Source organism: Marmota marmota, unplaced genomic scaffold, assembly GCF_001458135.2.
Source record: "Marmota marmota marmota unplaced genomic scaffold, marMar, whole genome shotgun sequence".
Taxonomy (NCBI): Eukaryota; Metazoa; Chordata; class Mammalia; order Rodentia; family Sciuridae; genus Marmota; species Marmota marmota.
The window spans coordinates 31206927-31226811 of record NW_025999977.1 but is presented as its reverse complement, the minus strand read 5'-3'; the positions used below and the strand labels follow the sequence as shown (position 1 = coordinate 31226811).

Sequence of the window (19885 nt, the reverse complement as noted above, 5' to 3'; positions counted from 1 at the left end):
CGCAATACTGGCTGCCATACTTCCCCAAGGAAGCCAAGCCATGGTGTCTAGAGCAGTGAAAGGATTCAGTTGCCCTCCCCTTTCTCTTCTCCCTATATTTGAAGGCCTATCTTTGTCCAAGGAAAATCAAATTAGAAAAACCAGTTTACATCAGTGATTAAGTTTGTCAAAATATTTTCCTTTAACTTTGCAAATATTGTCTACTGAACAACGATGCTCTTTTGACTACCTTTCCCCCAATCCTGTCCCAGCTGTCTCCTCTCTCTCATGCCTCCTCAGTTTCAGCCAAAATCTTTGTTGCAAAAAGAATCACTCTTAAAACGTGAGCTTTGCACTCAGGTGGGTTTAGGTTAATTCTCTCTCAGCTACCCATTAGTTAATGAAACTTGGGGCAAGTCACACTCTTTGGTTTCAGACTCCACATCTGTGAAATGGGGATAACAAACAACATCTTACCATGTTGTTGGAAGAATTAAATAATTTGAACTGTAGAGGGCTGTGGGTGGTATGTAGTAACCAGTGAACACACGATGGCCATTATTATCATTATTATTATCCTCCTATAATTATCAGTACATCCCAGCAATAGCAGTATTGCACAATTGGACCATTGTTCTATTTTGTTCCTGTCCAATGGGGGAGATTTTGGGAAAACATCTATGGTGTAAGAATTTCCAGCTGAGGAATATGTGACCTTATGAGAAGAAAACGATTAGAGAAGCTAAGGTAACATGTCAATCTATAAAATTTGGGGCAAGTAAGGTTATATTTGTTAAAATAGTTCTCTAAAGGCAAAACATCAAACAAAGAGTCTCGTGATATTTTATGCACATCATTTTAGAGAGAATTGATTTCCGTTTACCATCTCTGGCACAAGGGAAATTTTGCTGGGACACCTTGGTCATTTAAAGTTAAAACGATGTGTATGTAGTCAGTGGGCTCTATAATAGTCGATGCCAAAGGCATCCTGTCTGCCTGCTCCTCCACCCAAACATCTCGTGTATTTTTAATGTGGTGACTTGGAGCTACTGCCTTGGCTTCCCTGGATCTTCATTGCAGCCTGTCTTGAACCATCCCAGCACCCTCAAGAAACTGACCCTGGCCTACAGACCACGGGGGACTGGAGTTATTCTCCTCCCTTCCCTCTTTCTTCTCCTTGCTTCCAAATCAAAAGCACCCTGGATCTGTATGGAGAGTTGTCAGTTTTCACTCAAAGCCACACTCACCCAGGGAGAGGAAATCAAGCACTGTGGACCAGGCCAAACTCCTCCTTCCTCACCCTGCACAGAAGGGGGTCTCTGTCCAGTGTTTCCAAGGGTGTCCTACGGGGACATGCCCTCTCTTTTAACTCACCCTTCTTTCTCTTCCCCTCCATCGGGCTTTTTATTCTCTTCTCTTTTAGTGCTTCGACTCCCCCCCCCCATCTTCTCCAGGGAGCCTCTTCCTTCCTTTAAGAATACTTTGGCGTCCAGCCCCAAGACTCTTCTAGTGATGGGCAGTTTGGCAATGTCAAGCATTCTCAGGATGCCGCTGGCATCCTCCTCAGTGACGGCCAACTCCCAGGAGGAGGGAGGAGGGAGTTTTAGTTCTTTCAATGGGGGAAAGATGAGGGGGGGTTCCACTCTGTACTAAAATCTGTTCTCCCAAATTTCTGAAATTCAAAACATCTCACTAGGGGTATCTGTTTCACTGAACAGACTCCTAACTAGGTTCCAATTTATAGTACTTCTAGTAACATAATATGGCTCTCTATTTCATAAAATCTAGAGCCCTAAACATATCATGCTATTATTAATGCTTCTTATAATATGTTAATATTCAAGGTGCCATGTTTAAATTGTTTTTCCCTGAGCTCCAGGTTTTTCCCACAACTTGCAGAGGTAAGGAAGGGTAGAGAGGGGGAGAATGAGCCTCAGTTTACCCCACTATGCTCATAGCCTAAGTAAACCTAACTACTACATCTACTGGGAGCTAAACCTCAGACCTGCCCATACCAGAATTTCTCAGTAGGAAGAGGAAAGGATATTGTTAGTATAATATTTGCTAATTTTGTTTGTCCAACAAAGAATGCTTTATTATACTGAGATACAAGGCTATCAAATATAAAGCTGCCCTATTGTTGATGGCTCCATATATTTTTTCTTTTGATTTTTACATATAAAATCCTTATAGGCAGGGACTGTGTATCTTCATGGGTCATTTTTCCTCAAGAAGCATTTGTTGAGAGCTGGATACACACCAGTGGATTGAATGGGGGAGGACTTTGAACTCTGCATGACTGCCAATCCACAGCCATCTTGTGCTCAGCAACACACCTTTAGGTTGCCACTTTTAGTAACACACAACTTTGTTGCCCTGACCACAGCTGTATGAACCAGAGGATCAGCACCCAACCCAAAGACATCCATCTATAGGTTAGCAAGCATCACAGAATCTGGTTAAGTGAGACAACTTTGCCCCAAGGAGAATCCCACACTGGGTAGGATGCAAAAGACTAGCTTCTTTCTTTAAGGCAACTGAAATAACAGATACAGTATCTTTTGATGGCTTCAGGGGAAAGAGAAGCTGAGTCACTAAAATGGACTTCCATGTCTGAGGGAATGCTCACTAATGATGCTGTTGTTAAGGTATCATTGACCTTGATGTTCAATGACCAAAACTAACACTATTAGCTAAGGGATGTTCCAGTAACCACAAGACTTAGCAGGACATGTGCTGGGACAGTTTTGCCAACTCTTTTCTTTCCCTTGTATCATTATGATGAATATCCTTTATTGGAGTTAATTGGAATGTGTCTCTATTACTTGCATCCTTAGAGAACTAATTAACAATGTGCCAGTGTGCCCAGTGCTGGGAACATCATGATGAGTTTGTGAGCTCTATTCAAAGAGGTGAACTTGTAAGTGGAAATGTCCAGTAAGTGGAGTGTTTTAGTTTCCTATGGCGGCTGTGGCAAAATGCCATAAACTTGGTAACTTAAACGAACACAATTTTATTCTCTGAAAATTCTGGAAGCCAGAAAACTCCAATCAGTTTTACTGGAATAAAGTCGAGATGTCAGGAGGGCTAGCTTCTTCTGGGAGCTCTAGGGGAGAATTTATTTTCTTGCGTTTTCTAGACTCAACTTACCACATGGCAAAAGTCTTGAGAATAATGTAAACATAGAGGTCTACAAAAGAGGCAGCCAGACCAGGGTAGGGGAAGCCAACACATAGGGAAATTTCCTTTTCTCCATCCTCTCTGACTTGTCCATCATCTCAGGATTCCAGGAGAGAGATGAGCATAAAGACTCTGCCAATGTGTCACTCGGGGTGCAACTGCACAACTGTCTGTCCCATCTCAATAAAAGTCATTGAGCTTACTCCTTTCTCAAAATAGAACTTGGGAAATGCCTTCACTATCCCACTTCTCCCAAATAAGAGTGCAAAGATATAGGCCAAGAGTCAAATGGGAATGAGGTTGATGTGCTCCAAAACAACAGGGGTTGGGAATGGGCAGAAACATAGGTGATGTTTCCTAAGAAAACACCCAGATATGAGGGGTTTTTTGTTTTGTTTTACTGTGGATGAGGATTGTGATTTGAGTTGGAGATGTGATTTGAGTTGGAGGGCAATTGTGTGGTATTTATCACTTAGATTTAGGGGAAGGATTTTGAGGGAAATGACTAGCTAGTCATTAGAAATCATTTCAGACACCAATAAAATTGATGTGGAGGTTGCATTAGGAAAGGAGGCTTCATTTACTAGAGGATAGGAAAGTTAATTAAGCAGCAAGTGTGTTTATAAGTAAGATGCTCAGACGAGTTGGTAATGTTGTCCTTGTCATTATAGGTTTTCCTGGTACAAAAATACTCTGTTGGTAGTTATGGGAAAGGTTAATTTTCATTAGGCATTCACTTACTCATTGCAAAATGAAAATGTGTGTGTTAGTCAACTTTGCATCATTGTCCTTTGGGATAAACAATCTCTAGGAAGAAAATCTTTATTTTTGTTCATGGTTTCAGAAAGATAGCTCATAGTTGTCTGATCCTGTTGCTTTGGGCCTGAGGCAGCACAGTAGGTAATGACAGCAGAAATATGTGATGGAGGAGGCTTGTTTACCTCATGTAGGCTGAGAAGCAAAGAGAGAGACAGGAGGGGGCCTGGGTTCTATATCCCCTTAATGAGTTAACTTTCTTCCACTAGGTGCCCCCCCACCTACCGTTCTACCACCTCCTAATAGCACCACAGGTTGGCAACTAAACCTTTAGCACATTGCTTTTTAGAGAACATTTGAAATATAAACCATAACTCTGTGTGTGTGTGTGTGTTCTCAACCAATATATATATATATATTGTATACCTCATAATATAGTCAGGTACAAAGACTGTATCATGAGGTAGACAAGGATTCAAAACTTGGATGGATGGATGGATGAATGGATGGATATGTATATGGATTGATGAGTGTGTGGGTACATGGATGTAAGCAGGGATGCCTTGTCATGATTGGAAACTCTAGCTTTAAGATCTCTGACTCTGAATCCAGACAGAGGAAGTAGGGAAGTATCATTAAAAACTTGTGCAAGAAGCATTTGCAGCCATGTGGCTTCATCTGGACTGGTTGTATTTGGTTTCTCCTGAAGTTCATTGGGGTTGGACCATCTGTGGCTTATGTTTGGGGTGCCTGAAAGTGGCTTTTCCTTCCCTTTACACAGAGACTATCATGATGCCCTTTTGCGTTCTTCCCTATCTATGTCAACTTTATCTGGATACTCACTGCAAATGCTCATGTGGGCCAATTCCATTACATTGCTCCACCCAAAATTTGCTGGATACCATTATCTAGAATAATTGAGCTGATTTCAATATAAATCAAAAAAGCCACTCTCTGAATAACGTTTGGTGATTTAAATTGATGGCCCTGTATACCTTAAGGGTCTGTGGTAACATAGCCTGGCCAATTTCTCTTTTGCCCCTGGCTCTATTGGGTCTCATCCTACCTACCCAGGCTGACCTTTTGCCCTGCCCCGCACTGCAGCCAAATCAAAGGACTCACAGTGCTATTTCAAGCATTCTGTGACTTTGTTCATAGCGATCACTCAGCCTGAAGCATCTTTCCTCTCTCTCCATTTCTCTCCACTTTTCCTTCCTTGCTTTTACCAATCCCCGAATACTCAAAATCCACAATATTGTACTCAAAGCAGCTTTCTCTTTCTCTCCCATTTCCACCCATTATCAAGTACTTTCTCCTGTACATATTTCTTTAGAGCAATGATAAGCCCTCAAATAAACTTATAGCAAGAAAAAAATAAACATACAAAACACCACAAGCGAATTAGTCAATGTAAAAGTGACCAGAATCTGAGGAAGGTCCACAGTGGAGACGAAAAGTAAGAGGCCCAGTAATGCAAATGGGCCAGATGGGGATTAAGGGATCCTACTGTAAAAAGGCCAAATGAACAACCAGAGAAGTCTCTGTTGTTTCTAAGTTAAACATTTTTATTTCTCAGTTGAATCTATTTCTTAGAAATAAACACATCCCAGGACTGAGAAAGACTGTAACTCTGAGAAGATGATCCCCTTCTACACTCTACAGATCTCCAGGTTGCACTCCGAGCTCTGGTCAAGGCAAGGGACACTCATGGGAGCAGCCACATTCATCCTGGATGTTAAAGGGATGACATCAGTCACAGCCAGTTCACCTTGTTCCCCAAGACTCCAGAAGGACATTGGAATTATAGCAAAAACAGCCCCACCAGTGCTCCCACTGGGCATGTCAAGGTGATTTAGAATAAGGCTGCAGGAGGAACACTTCAGCCTAATCCATAGAGACCGTGGGATGTTATTTCCTGGCTTGTTCTTTATTTCTCAGCTGAGGATGGTACTAATTTCCTGTAATAAACTTTAATCGTTTGGGCACTTCCTCATTATTTTTTTATTCTTTTGGCAACAGATTTATTAAGATGTAATTCATATACCATACAATTCACCCATTTAAAGTGTACAATATCGTGGCTTTCAGTATATTCGAATAATTTTGCAGCCATTACCACAGGCAATAGTAGGACATTTTCATTACCCCAATAAGAAACCTCTGAACCATTAGCCATCATCTCCCCAATCCCCATCATCCTCCAGCCCAGCCAACCATTAAGCTATTTATTTTCTCTCTATATATATTTGCCTATTACTGACTGTTGAGGGCTGAAGTATGTCCCCCTGAAATTCAAAGGTTGCAGTCCTAACTCCTAGTACCTCAGAATGTGACTTTAGTCTTTAAGGAGTTGATGAAGTGAAAGTGAGATCAAAAGGATGGGCTGTAGTCAAATATGAGTAGTAACATTGAAGAAGAAATTTGGGCAGAGTTATTGAAGGAAGCCCATGTGAAGACACAGAGCCGATGGCCATCTCCGAGCCAAGGACAGAGGTCTCAGAAGAAACAAACCCTGCTAACACCTTGATCTCACATTTCCAGCCTCCACAACTGTGAGAAAATAAATTTATATTGCTTAAGCCACCTACTTACCCAGTCTGTGGTAGTATTATGGCAACCCTAGCAAACTCATACCTGGACATTTCCTATAAATAAAATCATACAATATTTAGTTCCTTTGTAACTGACTTCTTTCCCCTGGCATAATATTTTCAAGGTTTATCCAGATCGTAGCATGTATTCTTACTTCATTCCTTTTTATGACCAGATAATATTCCACCATATGGATGCACACATTTTGTTTATCCATTAATTATTGATGAACTCTTGGGTGATTTCTACTTTTTGACTATTTTGAATAATGGTTTTCTAAACCTTCGTATGAAAGATTTTGTGTGAATTATGGTTCGGTTTTCTTTTTTTTAATATTTATTTTTTAGTTTTCGGCGGAGACAACATCTTTGTTTGTATGTGGTGCTGAGGATCGAACCCAGGCCTCACGCATGCCAGGCAAGCGCGCTACCGCTTGAGCCACATCCCCAGCCCCATGGTTCAGTTATCTTGGGTAAATATCTAAGAATGGAATTTCCTGGAAACAAGTAACTCTATGCTTAACCTTTTGCAGAACTGCCCATTGGTTTTCGATGTCACATTTCTAACAGCAACTTATGAGGGTTACATTTTTTTCCACATCCTCACCAGCACTTGCTATTATTTTTCTTTTTTATTACAGCCATTTTAGTGGGTACCTTATGGCATCTCAATGTGGTTTTGATTTCCATTTTTCTTATGGCTAATGATGCTTGTTGGCCATTTGTATTCTTACATAATGTCTATTCTGATCCTGTGTCCATTTTTAATTCACTTATCTGTCTTTTCATTGCTGAGTTATAAGATTTCTTTACACAGAAAAAAATACAAGTCTCTTATCATCTATATGATTTACAAAGTTTTTCTTCCATTTTATGGGTTGTCTTTTCACTTTCTTGATGGTGTTTTTTGAAGCACAAATAGTTTTAATTTTTATGATATCACACCTTTGGACGATATTCCAAGTTATAAGCTGCATCATTCCAGGGTAGGGCTACATAGAAATCTTGCATACCTGGAGTTCCTTTTAGATAGGGTAACCTCAATTCCACAAATTAAATTGACACATAAGACTCTTGGATTTGGAAATGAGCAGCCTGAGGAATTGGCTGCATGAGAAGGAATTGGTGTGATGGTAGAGGCACCTAGATCTTTGAGAACAGCACTGCCAGAGCTCCTTATACCATCTTAAGTTTCCTCCCAGATGCAAAGCAATGGTGGCAAAGACAATTTTTCCCAAGAATCTCCAGTGGTATGGCCAGGCATTGCTCCCAGATGGCTCAGAGCCTACTCTCTGGCCCATCTTGATTTCCCACGATCTACTTGATGTTCTTCAATAAACCCCTTTCTGTCTTTTTTTTTTAAGTGAGACCTCTTATAGTTTATCAGTTTGGCCCTGTTTTCTTACAATTCTTTAAACAAAACCCACGCAATTCTTAATACAAATTCAAGACTTTCAAACAGCATAATTTTCCCTCATGGGAAGTTTACAGAAGTGCGGTGAATGTGCTCAGTTTATCCACAGACTTAACTCATCTAATAATCAATGGATGAAGCGCAGGGGGCAATTGTGAACCCAGGTGGTGGAACAGAACACAGATGTTGGCCTCATGGAAATAGCCCGGAGCACTGGTCTTACTGGTTTGAGCTTAAGATGCTGCACAATAACCAGGAAATGAGACCTACCTTCTTCTGAAGAAAAATGAATAACAGTCTTGGAAAAAGGTAATATTACAATTGTTCCTTATGAATTGTTAGACCAACACCAACTAGATTTAAGGAAGAGACTATTGGTGTTTCCTTGGTTCTGGTCCCCATTTGGATTCCTAAGCCAGTTCTACATGTAGAGCTTTGAGACTTCTCAAATGTTTATGGAAGCCTCCTTGGACTGTCCCAAATTCACCAGATATTTTCCCAATACTCTTTTGACTTGATTAATAATTGGATCTTATATAAGGGGAACCACATTAATGAAAGAAGTCATGTTCAAAAAAAGCAAGACATTATGGAGATCAAGAATGCTTTTTTGTAAACTCAAGGCCACCAATGCCTATTCCAAACTTTAAATCTTCAGAGATCAAAAGTCCTGCTAGAGGATAAAGCATACCAAAGCCATAGAGAAACGTTAGTTTTGGCAAGATGAGCAAAGAGAAGTGGGAAGAAAGTAAGCAAACAAAATATAGAGAGGAAATTCTACCTTGACTCTTTTCACAGAAGTTTCATTGAAAAACAACAAACAATCAGCCAGCAGTCTTTTTATATCATTGAACAAATAATTAAAGGAAAAATATTCAAAATGAGCGACCTCTGCAGGCTCTGCCCTTTGCAACACGTGAAACTCTGAGGCTAGAAAATTTTATGGAATTTAATTTCTTCGGTAATTAAGAGAAGGCCAAACATCATGCTAACAGCCTCAGGTGGATGGCATTTCCCTTCTAGGTAAAAAATAGACTCACTCTGAAGCCCGTACTGGCAGGGACCATTTCTATGATTTATTATTAGAGATGTTTCTCTGAACATACAGGGCACCAGAAGCCACAGAAATGAGGTGTAGAGTTCTCTCCTGAGTATGAAGTCCATCTTCAGTGAGGGTTTCATTGCAATTGTCATTGCCAATGGTGACATTTTCTTTTTCTTATTTTTTCAAGTGGAGAAAATTCAGTCTGAGTGCTTGTGTTTAAAAAATAAAGCAAAATAAGGAGAGAGAGAGAGAGAGAGAGAGAGAGAGAGAGAGAGAGAGAGATATTAAGGGGAAGGGGAAGAAATGAAAGAAAAGAAATATACTTACTCTTCTTCGGTGTGGATATTCCATTGGGTCAAAATCCATCCCTGAAACAACAATTCAATGGCCTTTAATAAAGATATCAAGTCCAGTACTCCACCAAAGAGAGATAAGAAGTCATTCAGCTGTTTTCCCAATGGAAACAACAGAAATGCTATTCAAATCTCCCACCACAGTTTCCAATTTCCATTGATTTAAAAAAATAAAACCTTATTGGTTTAGAGAACAATAATGCCATTTGCAAAGTTGAGTATAGAATGAAAACATTTCTTCTTTCCTTAGCACATATGCCTCCAAAAATTATAAACACAAGCAAAGAGCAGAAAAGATCTTTCATTTCAAATTTACTGAGCTCAGAATTAGGACTCCAGGTAGGCTGAGTGATATACAGTCTATAGTGTTAGTTCTTTTGCAAGCAGAACTCATGTCAATAGAATAGGGTAAATAAGGTGAATTGGGTTTCATAGTGAAAGCTCCAGAAATCTGCCCTGTACAGTCAGTCTGGCAGTTTAAGCCCAACTGCAGCTGCTGGCCTCTGCCCAAAGAAAGAAGTCCAACCACATCCTCTACCTGGGTGCACCTGAATTTATGCCTCATTTCTTTGCTTGCTCCATGCTCTGTGAAACTGATCTGAGTATATTTCATTTTCATTGAGAGAAACCCAACTCCAGGTCACAAAAATCAATAAGAGCCCTGTATTCAGTTTGGCTGCAAAGTTAGAGAACAAGGTGAGAAATGGTCCCTAAGTTAATAAAAGGAAATAGAACACACACATATATGCTTGCCCACATTCAGGTGTCTGAACTCACTTCCATATGGGCTGCCAGACAAAACTAATTGTAAACCAAGCTGGCGGACAGCACAGAGAGTGATTAGTTGTCATGAACATAATAAGAATATCTCCCCTCTCCTCCCAAAGGTGAAGAAAGATAACAAAAGTAATGTGAATGAGATCTGAGGGTATCACCAAGGGCAGTAATTCCCATCTTTTTTTTTTAACATCAGTATGATTTCTTTTCTTCTTATTTATTTTTTAACTTTATTTATATTTTATGTGGTGCTGAGGTTTGAACCCAGTGCCTTACACATGTTAGGCAAGCCCTCTACCACTGAGTCACAGCCCTAGTCCCAGTAATGCCCATCTTTTGCTGAGATTTAAGTCACTTGATACATCATTTGAAAAATATGGACATAGATATACCTATAGCACATGAAGGGAGGGTGAGGGAAAATTTTTAAAAATTTTAACCTGTTATAAGGTGAAGAGAGCATTCCTGTCCTAACGTCTCAGACCAGGGTCCTTTCTTTGGAAAATACCTCAAAATTTTATAGCAAGTTTAGGTAACACATGTAATCACCCATGCATGGTGCAGGGTAGGTGGATGTTTAATTGAAATATCCCAGGGAGTTAAGGCTGCAGTTGAGGAAATTGACTTTTGAGAGCAAGTGCAAAGAAACCCTCACTTGCTGTCAGATTTGCCTGTGGATTCTCAGTGCTGGAGTAATCTCACAGGCTGGAAAGACCTTATTCTGGATACAGTATCAATAATCTCCCAGATTCTGGGATAAAACTCCCAGAAGCTCAGACTGTTCCCTCAGATCTGTCTCCACAGATTCAAGAGAATAAACCTTTATCCACATGTCAATATCTCACTGAAACATTCCTGAGCAGAGATGTCTTCTGGTTGCCCTTCTCCTCTGGGAAAAATAGGAAACTCATTTGGACCTTCATCTGGTCTCCTCTGAAAAATTCTGGGAGTGACTTTTTCGTCTGAGGTGTTAAGGCAAGAGAATGTCCCTACTAGAGTAAGAGCAGAGCTGACCCCACCACAGTGCTAAATAATTCCTGTATTAACCACATGTAACCTTCACAGCAAACCTTGAAGAGGAGTCAATTATTTTCCTTATTGTGCAGATGAGAAAGCTAAGACACATGGAGGCCAGTGACTTGTCCAATGCTGTGTAGCTCAGGCATGTGCTGTTGAGCCTCTGAAGAGTGTGTGTGTGTGTGTGTGTGTGTGTGCACGCGCGCGTGGTTTATGACCAGCCAGTTCTTTGCAGCTCTTGAACTAGGTAACTAAAGCCACTAGGAAAGACTACTTCCATGGTCCAAACAAAGAGTATGGCCTAACTTGCTTGGGCCTGGCAAGGCCCTTCCTGCTGTTCCTAACATGTCTGCCCCCAACACATGTTCCTGACAATGGGCTCCTGACATATATATTGTAGATTCATGGGGTTTTGTTTGTTTGTTTTTTCACTTCTGACTATAGCAGAACTCTTTCTCCTTTCTAGCTGAACATCTGCCTCCCAAAGGTCATTTTAGGAACATTTCTTCTACCCTTGCTATATGGTAGTAAGAAAACAGACATTCGAGACAGTTTTGAGCATGAATCCTGGGCCACTGACATAGGACCTCAAGTTCAGAATGTAATCAAACATTACTAGCTAGCCCAGCCTGGAGATGTAGTGCAGAGAAGGTACAGTTCTGGGTCAGACAAAGAAGCAGTGTTAACTCATCCTGAGGTATGACTGTGATAAACTGAAAACCCAAGCTGATCACGTGGCCATCGAGGGTACAAAGTCCTCTAAGAGGAACTAATGGAGGGCCACTGTCCCTTGGGAATTGTCATCAGCATCTGTGAGAACTTCCAGAGAAGAGGCCTTTTCTACCATGCTCTGGGGCAATGGTTCCAAAATGGAGCTTGTGTCCCATGGCCCTCATCTTCTTTTGTCAGTGTCTCCCCGTTTCTCTTGCCTGGGAGATGGCTGACTCCAGAACCTCTTCCTCCAGCTTTATGCCCTATGCAGGGAGCTGAGAAAGGGAATCAGAAGAGCTTTCATGATAAGAGCCCTGACCAGCCAGGCCGGGGACCAGTTTCACTGCATGTTACATTGGCAGTGATCCACACTGGTCCTGAAGAATCCCAGCTGCTGAGTCAAGATGGTACCCACACATCTAGAGCTTCTGGGAAACAGGGAACTGGAATGCGGCCCTGCTTCAGTGTGCCAGACCAAGTTTGCGGTAAGCACTGTGTACTCAGCTCTCAGCATCTCTACTGAGATAAGTGCTCTGAGATGGGACGGAGCTGGACAGTTGAAAGCCTTTGAATATATGCACTGTGAATGGAAACAGGGTTGATCTCTTGAAGAGGACTGAACTTAACATCTGCCTGTTTCCGAAAAGTAGGTTTTCTGGAATTCTACTCTAGGGACTGAAGGAAATAAACTCAGTTATAAAAACTATCTCAGTTATAAAAACTCCCTTACAATGTGCTCTAAAACTGGAAATGATTCAAATGACCATCAGTAGGTGGCTGGATAATGAAATCATGGTGAATCTATACAATGGAATATTTACTCAGCAATAAAAAGGAATGCATTATATTATTATGTTTGAGAGCATGGATGAATCTCAAAACAATTGTGCAGAGTGAAGAAGTCAGATGAAAGACAGGCCATATGGTGCCATTCCATTTATATAAAGTTTTAAAAAATACAAATGAATCTCTACTGACAGAAAGTACGTGAGTGGTTGTCTGAGGATAAGGATGTGGGCCAGGGAGAAGCAGGAGGGAGGGGCAGCGGGGAACTTTCAGGGATGATGGATTATTCATAATGGATTATTCATGGTCATTTCATAGACATATACATATATCAAAACTTTTCAAAGTATACATATCCGTGCTGGTTGGCTTTTTATCACTGTGACAAAGTACATGAGATAAACAAAGAAGGAAAGATTGATTTTGGCTCACAGTTTCAGAGGTTTCCATGCACGGTCACTCGTCTCCTCTCCATTGTTTCTGGGCCTGTCGTGAGGCAGGACATCATGGCAGGAGGGCAAGCGAGAGGAAAGCTATTTTTACCTTGTGGTGACCAGAAAGCAGAGAAAGAAAGAGAGATGAAGGATTCAGGGTCTCCATAGACCATTCAACATCACACCTTCAGTGACCTACTTCCTCCAACTAGGCCACCCCTAAAGTTTCCCCCACCTCCCAATGATTCCAACAACTAGGGACCAAGCCTTTGACACATGAGCCCTTGGGGGATATTTTAGATCCAAATTATAACAGTATTGAATATGTGTAGTATATTGCACATCAACAACACTTCAAGAAAGCTGTAAAAAGAGAGGCATAATATATACAAGGTGCTTCATACTGCGCCTGGCATCTGGTCTATGCTTGATAGATCAGAGCTACATTATCATTTTCACCCTGTTGAGTTCAGCAGGCTCTCCCATACAAGGAACATCTATTCTCCTCCAGAAACATTTGGAACCTCAGAACCTCCCCTCGCCATCCTGCCCCTGCTCATTTGTAAAAATAAGAAAGGTTTCCTGGGGTGAGTTTGAGAAGTTCCAGGGAGACCACCTGGACATGACCAAATTCCCACTGTACCCCTAAACTTTGGTCCATTAGTGATTCCTTTCTCAATTAAATATTTATTTAAAAAAACACACACACAAATATGCCTTGACAGGAATAGTTTTCAATTTATTTTTCTTCTAGAAAGAAAGAAAGGGAACGGACAGACAGTATTGGATCAGAGGGTGAAATACCGACAAGGAGAAATTTTTTTCTCAAAGATGGATCTCAGTAAGTTTGCTATTTTGGGGTCATTATCTCGTAAAGGCATTGGTAGCCTCTGTATTTGTGTCAGTGAAATATGGGGAGAGTGTTTCAATCTGCTCTAAGGATCAGCATCTGGCACTCCTCAAATCCATACAGAAGGTTCTAGACAAAAAGGGAAATTTGGGCTGCTATTTTAATTAAGTGAAAGTCAATCTGACACTTCACTAATTTTTAACTTCCTAATTTTCTAGGCCCCTAAACTCAGTCTCTTGGTTACTGGACAAGCAAGTTGTTTTTGCTCACTTATTTTGCTGTTTTTTTCTGAAGCTTTTTCTGTCCCCTCATAACCCAAGAGCTGGGATGCTCGATTTAGTTTCAAAGAGAAGAATCATAAAATAAATCAGAGAAGGTCTACTATTAAAAACTAAAACCCAAAGCAGCCAGAGGCCTGTGCCTGGACTCGACCACCTCAGGCCAGCTCTGGCAGGTTCTCTGGCCCCTGATGGCAATGTTGATTGTTCCACCTGATCAGGTGCCTGACTCAGGGACTCCACCTACACCTGCATGTGAATCAGTGCCCATTCAGACCCCCACCCCCCTCACGTCTTAGATAATGAAGGACTGACCTGCCTGTAGGAGGGGCCACCCCCTCATACACACACATCCCTGGTGAACTTAGAAAGTGGTGGCAGGGCTGGCAGGCCCCACAGACGCAGAGGTTTGCACCCACCTCAGAAATATCACAAGGAAGAAGACAGAGGTCATGGAAGGAAGTGTACACAGAAGTGTCCCCAAAGCCTGAGTTAGTCAGCTGATTAATAGCTGACCCTGAGTAAAAGGGCAAAGTCTGCAAAGCACAGTTTTTTATTCTACAAATGTTCACTGAACAACTACTGCACAACAAGCCCTTTAATAAATGTGGAGAAACACAGGTGAATAAGAAATAAGACCCCACAGTGTGACTGGAGCTACAGACTTAACCAACTCAAATAGCAGGCTCTGATCAGGTGGTCTGCCCCCCAGGGGGCCCCTTCTCCCCCCTGCCAGGTCCCAGCTGCACTTCCATTCTTGGATGATATTATTGTCTGTATTCCTCTGAAATCCACTTCTCTCTCATTTGCCCATTCCTCTTGCACTTAATACCTATTTTCTGGGGAAATCTACTGACTGATCACTCACGGATTCTGTTACCTTTTTTCAAAGATGTTTTTTTAAGAAGGTGTCCAGGGTGGGAGGTTGTTCCAGCAGAACAAAACTTTATCCCAAAGAATCGTACCTCTGATAGCAAAATTTTTGTCGTGGCAGAATGGCTCAAAATAGACTTTTTAATAGTGACATGATTTTAATATTCTTCTCTCTGGCTATAACCTCCCTTAGCTTGAAAACAATAATATGAAGTAGTTAATGACATTGTATAGGTAAGGATATAAGACTCAGAAAGTTCTCGTGTCTGATACGAGATCACATTGCCAACAATAAAACAAGACACGCATGAAGTTCTCTGATTGCAAGGCAGGGTCTTTCCCGTGTAACACATGCACTTCCCTCGCTCACCCCTTTGTAGAAGTCTTCAGGCCATCAGCTGGCTCGAGTTAGGATGGACATGGACTTCAATGGGATAGCCATTTTTATGAGTCTTTCCATAACTCAAACAGGCACCTGGGGTATTGCTTTTCGTTTTCCTAAGTGGTCTGCAAAAGTCACTCCTCTTACCTTTTCCTCTGAACCTTGTTAACCTAAGCTCCCATCTCAAACTTTGACATGTTGAAGAGGGATAGTGGCTTATGGCAACATGCCAATGTCTCCTGAGTCCTTGGGTACTGCTTATGGATTAGCCTGTCCTCCCACCTTCCATGAATAGAGGGCTCAGCCTCAGTTGCAGAGAACTTCTCTTAATGGTCCATCAGGGAAAAATACCTCCCCTCTGGTGGCCTTGGCCTAGCCCTGGTCATAAAAAGGGATTTCATACCATTAGTGACTTCCCCTTCACAGTTCGTTAGCATGAAATGTCTTGGCAGCTGAAATGACAAAGGGGACTCCCTCCTCACCAGTGATTTCATGGCGAGAGACAGAAAATACCCTATTCTAAAAGCAGCCACGGAGCAGCTGTATTTGCAGCTTTAATTTGTGGCTCTGACTCAACAGCAAGTCGAGATGCTGGAAAATGCTTGTAGCACGGGTCATCTGGCCACCAGATGGCAAGTTGGATTTAACTTTACACGGTAGGTCTTGTGCATAAACTGGCTGGGTCTGGACACCCGCTTTGTTCACTTTACTAGAAGACTGTGCTACCAAGGCTGAGCTGGAAGTGGTATAAGTTGAAGAGCCTCATATGGTTCCAGTAAAAAGTGGTGTGTATGTGTGTTTATACACATATGTATATACATATGTACACATATACACATATATATTTTTCATATGTATAAAATATGAATAAATACATGTGCTATTTTTACTCAATATTTTTTATGTATCTTCCAAAGAGGGTGGAAGTTAGGGATGTATTTGCATTTGAGGTCAGGATGTGAAGATAAAGTATCTTTTCTAGGAAAACTGAGTGTTGTTCTACTGTTGGGGCCATCAAAGACAGGAATTGAAAACAATAAATCCCAAAGTCTTGTGAAACTCATTTTAAAGACAAGAAGAATAAGTGATTCTGTTGACTAATTAAGTGTCTTCATTGATAACTAAGGTGATACCCATAGCTGCCTCTGTAAGTGTGATAACTCAGGCATTGACCTACCATTCAAATTTCTTCTGCTTTGGACCTATTGGTTTAACTACTGTAAATAGAGTAGTTAAACAACCAGCTCCACTTCCTCACCAAGCAGAAAGGGTCAAATAGAAATGGATGTGGTTTGGTGTGGAATATTATCTCTGCTGTTAACTTAGGGTACAGTGACAAGCACCCTCTAAGACAGCCCAAAAGTGAAGTTAGAAGTGATTTGACTCACTTCTAACAAATATGGAGAAGTGACTGAATATCAGTTCCAAGATGAGATCATATGAAGATTGTGGCTTCCATCTTGAAGGTACAGTCATTTGCTCTCTTTTCCTTGTTCTCTCTTCCTTCCTATTCCTCTTACTCCTTCATTCCTGTTCTCTCTGAATACTCTTTCTATGAAAAGTCTGCTACCGTGGTATGAATTAGCTCAGTGGAGAAGGATACAGACCTCCAATAATGATAGAAGTGAGCCTGGAAGTAGGTACCCTTCTCCATTCTCCCCCTCTCTGGCCTTCTATGAGACCACAGCCCTAAACAACAGTTTGCCAGCAACCTCAAGACAGACTTTGACCCAGCAGCATTTAGTTAAGCTGTGCCCAGATTTTTAAGCCATAGAAACTAGGCTGGACCCTTCTATCCGAAGCCACTAAGATCTGGTGAACCAGTCAGTAAACAGCAACAAATAAGCAATATAATCAGCAATGGGAGACAAGGTGATCCCCCTTTAACCACTGCAAGGTTAAACCACGTGGCTACTGGACTCAGTGTCTAGAACACTCAAGTTATAAACAAATCCTGATTCTGGGGAAGAGTTGTTCTAACCTCAAACACTGGACTCACCATGTATAACTCATTATGCTTGGAGGGACCTCATCGGACACACTTCTACTACTGGTTAGAATAGTTCAAAGATGGTCTTGCCCAGAGTACTTTTGAAAATTCAGAGGCCAGGGGCTGGGGCTCTAGCTCAGTGGCAGAGTGCTTGCCTAGCACGTGTGAGGCACTGGGTTTGATCCTCAGCACCACGGAAAAATAAACTCATGTTGTCCATCTACAACTACAAAGAAAAAACAGAGGCCAGGGCCCTATCCTGGGCTTACTAAAATAGAACCTTTTGTATTGGAACTTGAATCTGAATTTCTAGAAGATCATCCTGGTGATTTTGCCATTTAGTTCAGTTTTAAAAACTGCTTGGATGGGGAAACAACAACAACAAAAATCTTTTCAAGTCATCTTCTATATTGGTTCTTTCTTCTTTATGGCTCTCTATGTTAAGGGAGGTTTTGTAACTAGCAGAGATTAGACATTTTGGAAACTGAGTCCCAGCAGTGAATTTAGCATACTTGAGTGTCCTAAATGTGGGTGTAGTGTCAGCAATTTTCAGGTCTGGGAAAACTAAGCAATACTCCAAAGCTTACTTGTAGCCTTGAATCTATCAAAATAGTCATGGGCTCTACCATAAATCCATGAATGGTTTGTTTTCTAAAAATTTAAACAAGCAATGATGTGTTGCTCAAACCAAATGTTTTCAGAGACACCATGGTATGGGGAAGGAGACTTTGGGATTAGCGTCAGAAGAACAGGGTTTAGGTGGTGGCTCCTCTACTGTGTGACCTTGAGAAAGTTAACTAAGTTTCGTTTTCTTCTGGTTTAATTTAAATGGTTTATATATACTTTTGTTATAGAACCGGGACCATTATATTATATAAGTCCCTTTGCTTGCTTTTTTTGCTTAACATTATATTCTGAAAATCTTTTCATGTCATTAAAAGTACTTCAAAAACATTTTCAAGGGCTCCATAATATTCCATTTTGTAGATCTATTAGAGCTATTTTCCTGTGGTTAACCCTTTAGGCCATTTCCTAGGTTGCACCATTAGAAAGAACATTGTGAGAAACATCTCTGGATATAAAATTTGTCCACACTTCTTATTACTTCCTTAGAAGGAAATCTCAGAAATAAAATTACTGTTTCCAAAGGTCTGAATACTTTTAAAGGCCTAATACACATTGCAAATTGTTCTTTGGAAAGGTTCAATGTGTACTTCTACCAGAAGAAAGAGAATTTCTATCTCAGTGCAACCTTGCTAACGTAAGACACTACCCATTTTTAATATCTTACTAGCTAGGTGGCATACATATTTTCACTAGTTTGATGGTTAAAACTTGCTTTCTTGGTACTTTTAAATATATTTTTTTTTACCATGCCAGTAAGATCAAATACTTTTCCTATATTAACGAGATATTCTTCACTGGTAAAATGAGAATAATATTCCCTACTCATTGAGATATTGGAAGCATTTAGGGAAAGATAATTGTGAATACTTTTTAGAAATGCAATTATATAGTACCTTTAAAAACATAACTATTGTGGTCTCATTTTAATTTATATGTCAATCTCCCAGTCCTCCTTCATCCCATACATTTTCATGTCATATAACCAGAGACAAAGCATTAAGAGCTGTAATGGGGGAATGCTCAAATGACAAATGCACTCACGCAGCCTGCATGGCTGTTTCCATGTTGTCACTTTTGATTATGGTAGGTTTGGGGCTAGGGTGACTTGGTCGATGGTATTTTAGTTTGGGCCTCCAGTTACTTCACAGCCACTCTGCATAGCCACTTCCTTCCCCTTTGTGAGCCACATCCCTGAGTCATTGTTCAGCTGTGGGTAGCAGCAGCAGTAGGTTTCTCAGAGTGAGTACCAAGAATCACCCGCTTCAACATACCCTAGGAATGGGTCTACCTACATGTAGAAAGTGCTTGCTTTTAACACACAGAATAAGAGCAGCTCCGAGGGAAAGCTATAATCCCCCAAATTTCTGTATTAAGTGGATGATTATGATTACTCTTTCAACTTGACTCTCTCACTTATTGAAAAAGAAAAATTAAGAAATAAAAACAAAAACAAAAAAGAAATAAAAACAAAAAATGATGTTAAAAGTCCAAAAATGCAGGGAGAATTTTTCAACAAATTCACTATCAAGCATTAAAGATGTTCAATAACATGGTTTCTCGAGGGGAAAAAATAAGGTGGATTTAAACGTAATCCACGTTCAGTCAAACTATACCTTCACTCTCAGAAGTCTGGAGTTAAGCTCTCCTCTTTTCTCTAGGCTGTCTTTTGTGCCTGGTGAGCAATGGGGGTGAAAATTGTAAAGGTAGACTCTGTTCTTTCTTATTTATAACTAAAATATAAAAATGAGTACTTGGAGACCACTTGTACTAGTGCCTATAAACCCAGAGCAAAGAATTTTGTCTTAGTAGCTGTAAATAGAAGATTATTTTTTCTTCCAAATA

The 19885-nt window shown here is 40.7% G+C and overlaps 1 long non-coding RNA gene and 1 other non-coding gene across 4 annotated transcripts in view; one reads left to right on the top strand and one right to left on the bottom strand.

Moving 5' to 3' along the window:
• Positions 1 to 14675, bottom strand: part of LOC107137346 — a 48244-nt gene extending 33569 nt beyond the window's left edge. Inside the window, exons 1-4 of one of the 3 annotated variants that reach the window (XR_001502847.2) lie at positions 14487 to 14672; positions 13042 to 13152; positions 9293 to 9333; positions 4221 to 9138 (exon numbers count right to left, since the gene is read on the bottom strand). This is a non-coding gene — a long non-coding RNA (uncharacterized LOC107137346). Of the gene's footprint in view, positions 1 to 4220; positions 9139 to 9292; positions 9334 to 13041; positions 13153 to 14486 lie in introns of those variants that run through there. The other 2 variants (XR_007348119.1, XR_007348118.1) reach the window with 2 other exon arrangements.
• LOC125617334 lies at positions 8965 to 9176 on the top strand. The gene has a single exon (XR_007348313.1). It is a non-coding gene; the product is annotated as a small nucleolar RNA U3 (small nucleolar RNA).
• Positions 14676 to 19885: the final 5210 nt, after the last annotated feature.